The following is a 9,551-nucleotide window of genomic DNA, read 5'->3' as shown; positions in this document are numbered from 1 at the left end:
TATGTGTCATTTAGGTCAGGTGGCAGGGATTTCCATATTAGGTGTTATGAATAAGCTTTGAGAATCTAGGTTGGTGGGCAGGAACTAGGTTACAGGTACACTCTAAATATATCATTACTTGCTTTCATGGCTGTACAAACGTTGTCAAGATTCCTGGTATCATTTTGCATTTAATTTTTTAAAAATATGGTTTAGCATTTTCTGTAATGGAGTTGTATTTATTTCATCTTTGAATCGTTCAATTCTTGATATGAAATTTCAAGAAGAATTCAATCTTTGTTCTTCAGACAGAACCTGGGAGAAGTTCAACAAAAAGAATGAGTGTGTCTCTGCTAAACATGCCACAGGTCAGTGTCCTTTCCACATTTCTTTAAAAAAAAAAAAAAAAACAACTTTTTATTCAAATCATCGAAATGTTTTATTCTCCACATATGGAATATTATCTAAAGGGCTTATTTTTTACGATCTTTATTTTCTTCTGTAATAGTGAAAATTTAATGTTCTGGTCTTTCATGTATACATCATCTTTATATTTTAACTTGATTTTATATTGTGAGGACATATAATTCCCTTGGACTAGATACCTGCATGTTTCAAAAAGGATCTATTGGAATGATGCTCAAAGAACATATTGATGGATATTTTCTATGTTGAATAAGTTCTGTCCTTTTGTATTAGTGTGAAGTAAGGTCTCTTGTGCTACATAAATGGCATTTCAGGGAAGGTCAGGTTTCTAGCTTGTGAATGAGGATATAGAAATTCACATCACTAAAGAAGATATGAAAGAGTAGAATTTGTAGAAGGTAAAATTATAAGAGATCCACTGTTTTGAATCCTAATAGTAAATATATTATTAGCTCCCTAGGGTCACAGGTGATGGAAGGAAAATGTCTTTCTTTTACCATTGGTGTGATTGTGAGCTGATACAGACTTCAGTATTCTCACAACTCTTTTTTCACACCTCATGTCACTCAGTAATCACACTTGACACCTGAAATCTATTTGTCTCAAGAGAGACACTGTCCCTGTGGAAAATTCTCAATATAGAAATTGTTATTTTCCTTTCTTTTTGGTTTCAGAAATAACTTTAAGTCCCATTTTCTTCACCTTTGTATTTCATCACATGAACTATATTAGTAAAATTTTCTAGAGAGGATAGCTATGGTGCTGTACATAAACCATCAATTTACAAACATAAATGAATGTCCTTTCTTTTTTTTTTTCTTTTTTTTTTCGAGACAGGGTTTCTCTGTGTAGCCTTGGCTGTCTTGGAACTCACTCTGTAGACCAGGCTGGCCTCGATCTCAGAAATCTGCCTGCCTGGGTACCTCCCGAGTGCTGAGATTAAAGGCGCGTGCCACCATGCCGGGTAGGAATGTCCTTTCTTATTTTTTGTCTATTTTTCTTTAGAAGTGAAAGGCTTGATATAATCTATGCTAATCTGCTTCAGCCAAACTGTGCATTACATGGGAAAACTGAAGGGTTGTGGCAATGTTTCGATTTTTCATTACAATACTATCTTCTTTAAGTACATAAGTGTATATCTGAATGTTTTTTATTTACACTGAATGATACATTATGCCCCTAAAACCATGAGTACAGCCCCAAACGCTTTGGGACTGAATTAAGGCATAATAGTGAGCTGCAATATATTTAGAGAGAATTAGATTAGTTTTTAATGTAGAAACAGCAAGTACCCTTTACCCTTTAATTATTTGTTCATGTCGCAGGCTTACATTTTTTGAGGCATATTTGCAATAAAGACAATATATAGTCTGAATATTATAATTTTTGATAAACAAAGGTAGAATTACAAATCATACTTCTCTATGAAAGATGCAATTCTTATATACATATGGCTAAATTCTGAAGAAAAAAATATAATTAGAAGATTGAAATTTTCAGTTAAGTTAATACAGTGATGAATAAGTCATTAAATTTTAATGAATATTTAGTATAATTCTCCCTGAATTTAAAAACACAATTTGATCAAGAAATGATTATACTTCATTGGAATGCATTGTCACATATGTTATGTGCTTATACATACATATCTAATCATTTTATAGTGAAAGACCATATGGTATTACTGAAATTGTTATTATGCATATTGATTATGCCAATATATGTAAAATGTTAAATAATTTTAAAGCTCCCTAATACTGTTTTTTTTTTCTATTTTATGATTTTGAATATATTTTCATAAAATAATTTCCAAAACCATTTGATTTTCTGTGTCATGGAACGTTCAGTGTATGATGCAGTTCTATTGTGCTTAATGAAAAAGCTTAGTCATTTAGTCCATCCATTATTTCTGCATTTTGTATTCTACCTGTTTCTTCTAGAACGTGTGTAGCATTGAACTTAGGCCTCAGATTGTCAAATGGACATGTTGTAATACAGACGTGAGATACAGCTGCACATAAGACTAAGCTGGTGTCCATATTTGAACAAAGTGGACATTGTAAAATTTGAAAGCATATCTTTTTATCATAACTTGACTATCTCTAATGGGACACTGAGATTCTGTTTAATATCAACCCATATATCATAAAGCTACATTACTGCATCTAGACATCAAAAGTACATGTTATATTCTATAAATGTTTACTGCTTTTGAAAATATATCATGCATTCTCAGAGAAAAAGAAATATAAGGAAGTCTATTAGTAGTCTAGAAAGTTTCTTTGAATAAAGTTAATTTCTCTTCAATATACGTTGCTTACATTTGCCTGAATGTATGCATATGTGCTATGTATTACTCCTGTCAGTAGTGTTCAGAAGAGATCATTGGATTTTTAACAAACTGGGTTTAACAATCTACTGTTTAGTGCCACGTGGTGCTGGGAGTCAAATTTCATAATAGATGACATTAAAAGACAGTATACCATCCAAACTGCACACCAAAAGTTTTGAAAAGAATGATGGTGGCAAATCTTTCATGTGCTGTGAAGGTCTCAGTAAATCACAGAAAATTCATGAAGACAAGAGCCTTTCTTTTTTCTTTTTTTCTTTTTTTTTTTTCTTTTCTTAATTAGAGAGCCTTTCTAAATGTGAGCATTTTAGTAAGTCATTCTATAGACTGTCTGTGGAAGAGCAGCAATTCGTATCTATAGACACATTTCCATAGCACTTTTAGAAAACATTTGTTCTTCATATTTTCCTTCCTAATCTGCATCAAAAAGGATATCTTTTTATAAATTTATTTATTATTATATCTAAATACACTGTAGCTTTATTCAGATGCACCAGAAGAGGGCATAGGATCTCATTATGGATGGTTGTGAGCCACCATGTGTTTGCTGAGATTTGAACTCAGGACCTTTGTAAGAGCAGGCGGGACTCTTAACCACTGAGCCATCTCTCCAGCCCCAAAAAGAATATCCTTTCTTTTCTTTTCTTTTCTTTTCTTTTCTTTTCTTTTCTTTTCTTTTCTTTTCTTTTCTTTTCTTTTCCTTTCTTAAGATTTATTTATTTATTATATGTAAGTACACTGTAGCTGTCTTCAGACACTCCAGAAGAGGGTGTTAGATCTAGTTACAGATGGTAGTGAGCCACCATGTGGTTACTGGGATTTGAACTCATGACCTTTGGAAAAGCAGTCAGTGCTCTTAACCGCTGAGCCATCTCACCAGCCCCCCAAAAGGATATCTTAATTAGTTTTTTTGTAAAGTAAAAAAAGTATTTTTGTCCAGTATCAAATAGGTAGTTTTCCATTACAGGGTCTGTTAACCTTCAAGGACGTGGCCTTGGACTTCTCACTGGAGGAATGGGAATGTCTCAGTTTTGCTCAGAGGTCATTGTACATGGATGTGATGTTGGAGAATTACCACAATCTGTTGTTTGTGGGTAAGAATGAACTTCTTGTAGAATTCCTGTTTCTTTCTTTGAGTTTTCCTACTATGTGTTTATGTAAATGCTCTGAGATATCCAGATGGCCTTCCCTTCAGTCTCTTTTCCATTCTTTGTCCCTCTTTTTCCTTAAGACAGGAGCAATTCTGGGTCATTATATTTGAGGTGGGTATGCTGTCCAATTTGAAAATAACATTTAGCAGGCTATTATCATTTCCAGACATTTGATATAAATCATATTTGGGGTTCTTCTTAGGATACATGTAATGATTCAAAAGAGAGAGAGATACAGAGAGAGAGAGAGAGAGAGAGAGGAAAACCTCTCTTGAGAGTAGGAATCCATGAGATCACTGATTATTGAGTCCCTTCTCCTCATATAAGTAATTCATGTTACCTCTAATTGCCCTTATTTTTTATTCGTTGTTTTTTTTTTTTTCAGAAAATCATTGCATACATGGAAAGTATGAGAAGGTCATGGATCAAGACAGCCAGTACATTGTTCTTGAACACATGAATATTCAAGAGAAGTCTTCTAAATGGAACAAGCTTAGCAATGTGATTCTAGAATCCTCCTATTATACACCTCACAAATGTACTGAATGGGACAAATGCTTTTCCCAAAAATCCCATCTTAATGTTCATCAGAAAATTCATGCAGGAGAGAAACCTTACAAATGCAGTGAATGTGACAAATGCATTACCCAAAAATTTGATTTGAGATCTCATCAGAGAATTCATACAGGAGAGAAACCTTACAAATGTAGTGAATGTGACAAATGCTTTACTGATAAAGGCAATCTGAGAAGGCATCAGAGAATTCATACAGGAGAGAAACCTTACAAATGTAGTGAATGTGACAAATGCTTTATTGACAAATACAGTCTGAGAAGGCATCAGAGAATTCATACAGGAGAGAAACCTTATAAATGCAGTGAATGTGACAAATGCTTTACTGTAAAAGGCCATCTGAGAATTCATCAGAGAATTCATACAGGAGAGAAACCTTACAAATGTAGTGAATGTGACAAATGCTTTATTGACAAATACAGTCTGAGAAGGCATCAGAGAATTCATACAGGAGAGAAGCCTTACAAATGTAGTGAATGTGACAAATGCTTTAACCAACAATCACATCTTCATATTCATCAGAGAATTCATACAGGAGAGAAACCTTACAAATGCAGTGAGTGTGACAAATGCTTTACTGTAAAAGGCAATCTGAGAATTCATCAGAGAATTCATACAGGAGAGAAGCCTTACAAATGCAGTGAGTGAGAAATGCGTTACTGTAAAACGCAATCTGAGGATTCATCAGAGAATTCATACAGGAGAGAAACCTTACAAATGCCGTGAATGTGACAAATGCTTTACTGAAAAAGGCAGTCTGAGAACTCATCAGAGAAGTTTTAGCTGTCTTCATATTTATCATTATATAAATATTTATTAACCAACAAAACACTCTGTATTAATATTGAACCTGAAATATATGAACTGTCTGATATAAATACAGCATTCATTAATTTGTTCTCATATACTGATTTATTAATGTTATACCTTAGCTTGTGAAAAAAAAAATACCCTAGGTATGATCCTGTGTGATGATAATAGGTCAGAATGTTTTATAGTTTGAAAAAACATTATAATTAATATAACAATACATGTGAATTTTTAAATAATACTAATCAGGTAACTATTTGAAAAATTCTGTCTTTTGTCTCCATCCAAAAATGCATTGTTCTCATGCATGTTGGGGCTGGCCTGTGACTCTCTGATGTCCAGGTTCAAGCCTGGGAGGCAACCTGGAGCTGAAAGAGAAGAGGCAACCTAGGCGGGTTGAGAAATAATGGAACCAAGACATGCTAGTCTGCTCAAGGTTCAAAAGTTTAATAAAAAAGTCTGCGCTTATAAAGAGAGAAACCCATCCCCAGTCATGCCAAGTTTCTTGATGTAGAGATGTGAAGTTGTCAAAACAGCCTTTTAGCAGAAATTCACCAATTTCACAGTTTGCAGTTAACTCCAGAAAATCTTGGAGAACCGGTTCAGCCTCACAGTGTCACATCAAAGGAAACTAGTAGAGTGGAGAAGCAGCACAGCAGGTGGCCCTGCCTCAGTGGTAAACAGTCTGAACCAGCCTGCCTAGGCTGAAGGAGGTTACACATGCACACATGGCTAAGGTGGTGTGTTGTTGATTGGGGTTTTGTTTTTTGTTTGTTGTTGTTGTTTATTTTATTTATTTATTTATTTATTTATTTATTTATTTTTACTTTTCTTCGAGACAGGGTTTCTCTGTATAGGCCTAGCTGTCCTAGAAATCACTTTGTAGACCAGGCTGTCCTTGAACTCAGAAATCTGACTGCCTCTGCCTCTCAAGTGCTGGGATTAAAGTCATGCACCACCACCGCCCGGCTTGTTGATTGGTTTTGGTTTGTTTTATTGAATAAGAACCTTGGCAGGTGCAGTGAAAGGAGACTATCACAAAGTTCCAGGTATTCTTCAGGTTTTGAGAAAGGGACGATCAGGCTCCAGGAGACTAGGATTGACATGGGCATATTCTCTTGGAGGGCTGTTGTGATGATGTACCAGTTAATAGAGTTGCTTTCTTTTAAATAGAAAACTGGTTCAATACCTAACCCCCATGGTAACTGACAATCACCCTAAATGTCAGTTTGGGACATCTGATGCCTTTATCTGAGTCCAGATAGCAACAGTACTGAGCGTATATACGTATGCTCTGTAAAGAGGTAAACCTCAGCTAAAATTAAAAAAAAAAAATCGTTGAAAATATATGGAAAAAATATGGCACATTTTTTTTCTGTCCCTATAATCAATTCTGTATGAAACTATTTTAAATATTACTTTCCTATTCAACATTTATTATTTTCAAGATTTTCCTAATGACCATGTAATTGACTTTCTATATAAGAATAAATATTAGGTGGTTTATAATTTACTGAACTGTGCATATGAATGACGATATCACCATTTTATTCATATCTCTATGTATGTTAATAAACATACTACACGCTATTTGTTATAATTGTAATTTATTGTAAAAGTAGGACAATTCATCTTTCTTTTTTTTTTTTTAGACACTCCTCATTCCATGTTGCAAGTAGTATGTGCATATTCACATGTCATGTTTCTATTCTGTTTTCCATGTCAATGAATGTCTTCCTATTCTTCATGTGTATCTTTTAGATTGAAGTTATTTATTCACATTAGATTACAATATCAGCCCTTCCTCTTCTCTCAGTAACCTCTAACACAAGTCTCCCCTCATTCTACTTAGTAGCAGGAATCCTTATCTAATCGATGTAGAAGTAGTGAAGATCTTTGCCTAATCTATAGGGATCCTGAAGATGGTGTCTTTCGACTTACAGAAGCGTTTCACATTCATGAGGTTCCTTTTATTAAAAATTCTTGACGTTAGTTTCAGAGCCATGAGTGTTCTGTTTAGGAAGTTGTTTCCTATTCCAATGAGTTCAAGGCTATTCCCCACTTTTTGTTCTATTAGATTGTGTATAGATTTATAATGAGGTCTTTGATTCATTTGGACTTGAGTGATATGCAGGGGGATAAATATGGATCTATATGCATTTCCAACATGAAGACATTCAGTTAGACCAGAATCATTCATAGAAGATGCTCTCCACTTTCATTGTATGGTTTTAGCTTCTTTGTCAAAATTTAAGTACCTGTAGGTGACTGTGTTTATTATTGGGTGTTCTATTGAATTCCATTGGTTCACCTATCTAGTTCTATACCAGTACTGTACAAATTTTTATTACTATTTTTCTGCTGTACAGCTTAAAGTTACAGATATTGATACCTCCAGAAGTTTTGTTGTTGTTGTTGATGATGAATATTTTATCTATCCTGTGTTTTTTTTTTTTTCTTTTCCATATGAAGTTGAGAATTTTTTCTTTAAAGTTCTGTGAAATTTTTTTCTGGAATTTTGATGGGAATTGCCCTGAATCTCTATATTGCTTTTTGGTAAGATGGACATATTCATGTGCCTATTCCATTTATACATGAGCAAGGGTGATTTTTCCACCTTCTGGTAGCTTTCTGTTTCTTTCTTAAGATACTTGAATTTCTTGTCTTTCACTTTTTTACTTGCTTAGAGGTAGATGAATGTATTTTATTTTGTTTGTGGCTAATATAATGTGTTCTGTTTCCCTAACTTCTTTTCAGCTTGTTTATCACTTTGTGTAGGGCAGAGCTAATGATTTCTTCAAGTCAATTGTGTATGCAGACACTTTGCTACAAAGTTTATCAATGTAATTTCTGGAAGGATTTTTTGGGCACTCATATATATACTATCATATTAGCCAAAAATAGAAAACTCACTATTTCTTTCTTTCCAAATTGTATCCCCTTGATTTCTTTTAGTTGCCTTATTGCTTGAGCTAGAACTTCTAATACAACATGAAAGAGACACAGAAGCAGAGACTGCCTTTTCTTTTTTTCTTTTTACTTTTTTTCCCATATTTTTATTAGGTATTTTCCTCATTTACATTTCCAATGCTATCCCAAAAGTCCCCCATACACTCCCCCCCACTCCCCTACCCACCCACTCCCACTTTTTGGCCCTGGCATTCCCCTGTACTGGGGCATATAAAGTTTGCATGACCAATGGGCCTTTCTTTCCAGTGATGGCCGACTAGGCCATCTTTTGATACATATGCAGCTAGAGTCAAGAGCTCAGGGGTACTGGTTAGTTCATAATGTTGTTCTACCTATAGGGTTGCAGATCCCTTTAGCTCCTTGGGTACTTTCTCTAGCTCCTCCATTGGGGGCCCTGTGATCCATCCAATAGCTGACTGTGAGCATCCAACTTCTGTGTTTGCTAGGCCCCGGCATAGTCTCACAAGAGAGAGCTCTATCTGGGTCCTTTCAGCAAAATCTTGCTAGTGTGTGCAATGGTATCAGCGTTTGGAAGAGACAGCCTTTTCTTGTGATAGAGAATACTTTCTTGAAACCTTTGCTGTTAAAATGGTATTGTTGTTGTTGTTGTTTAATGAAATTCCAAAGCCCTGAGTACACTTCCTATAAATAACTGGTCAATTTCATTATTACCCTGTGCCAGAGAGCCTGGCAGACCTGTATGGGTTCTTATATGTGTTATATATAGTCAATTACTCTTATTTCTGATTATTTATTGTAGTTGAATAAATAGTGAAGTCAATTCAGAATCATCTTATATAAGATCAGCAGTATCTACGTGTAAAACAACCCTTTCTGTATACTGAGAGTCAGTTACTATATTAAGACCCTTGAAAATCTGAGAACACCATGAGTATTGCACATAATTAAGATTTTTGAACTGATTTCTAGGAACAATCAGTCACCTTACTTAAATCTTCTGCCTTTTCTTATTTATTAGCCTCAGTGTAAAATGTAGCGGCTCCAGATATTGGAATTGCTTTAACAATATGAGGGAAAATCCAAGTATTTCATTTTATAAAAGTCACTTGCTTTTAGGGTGTCTGTTGTTAATTTCTCCAAGAAATTACTGCATACTTTTTACCAACGTTCATGTTTTATCCATAATGAGTCATCTCTGCATTAAAAAAAGGTACCACGATTCAGTTGGATTCATCCCAACTAATTTTTTAAGTCTCGTTTTACTTTTAGTGATAATTCAGAAACCATCTCCCTGTAGTTTTTTAATTTCCTACTCTGTTTATGTGCTAAGA

At 34.5% G+C, this 9,551-nt stretch overlaps 1 pseudogene; it reads left to right on the top strand.

Moving 5' to 3' along the window:
* Positions 1–317: 317 nt before the first annotated feature.
* On the top strand, positions 318–5,240 carry LOC147004061 (uncharacterized; annotated as a pseudogene).
* The last annotated feature ends 4,311 nt before the right edge of the window (positions 5,241–9,551 follow it).

The sequence above is a fragment of the Mus caroli genome, unplaced genomic scaffold (genome assembly GCF_978045245.1).
Source record: "Mus caroli unplaced genomic scaffold, Mus_caroli_1 scaffold_6, whole genome shotgun sequence".
In the NCBI taxonomy this organism is placed as follows: Eukaryota; Metazoa; Chordata; class Mammalia; order Rodentia; family Muridae; genus Mus; species Mus caroli.
Note: the sequence above shows the minus strand (reverse complement) of the source record. Positions and strands in the feature narration are given on the sequence as shown.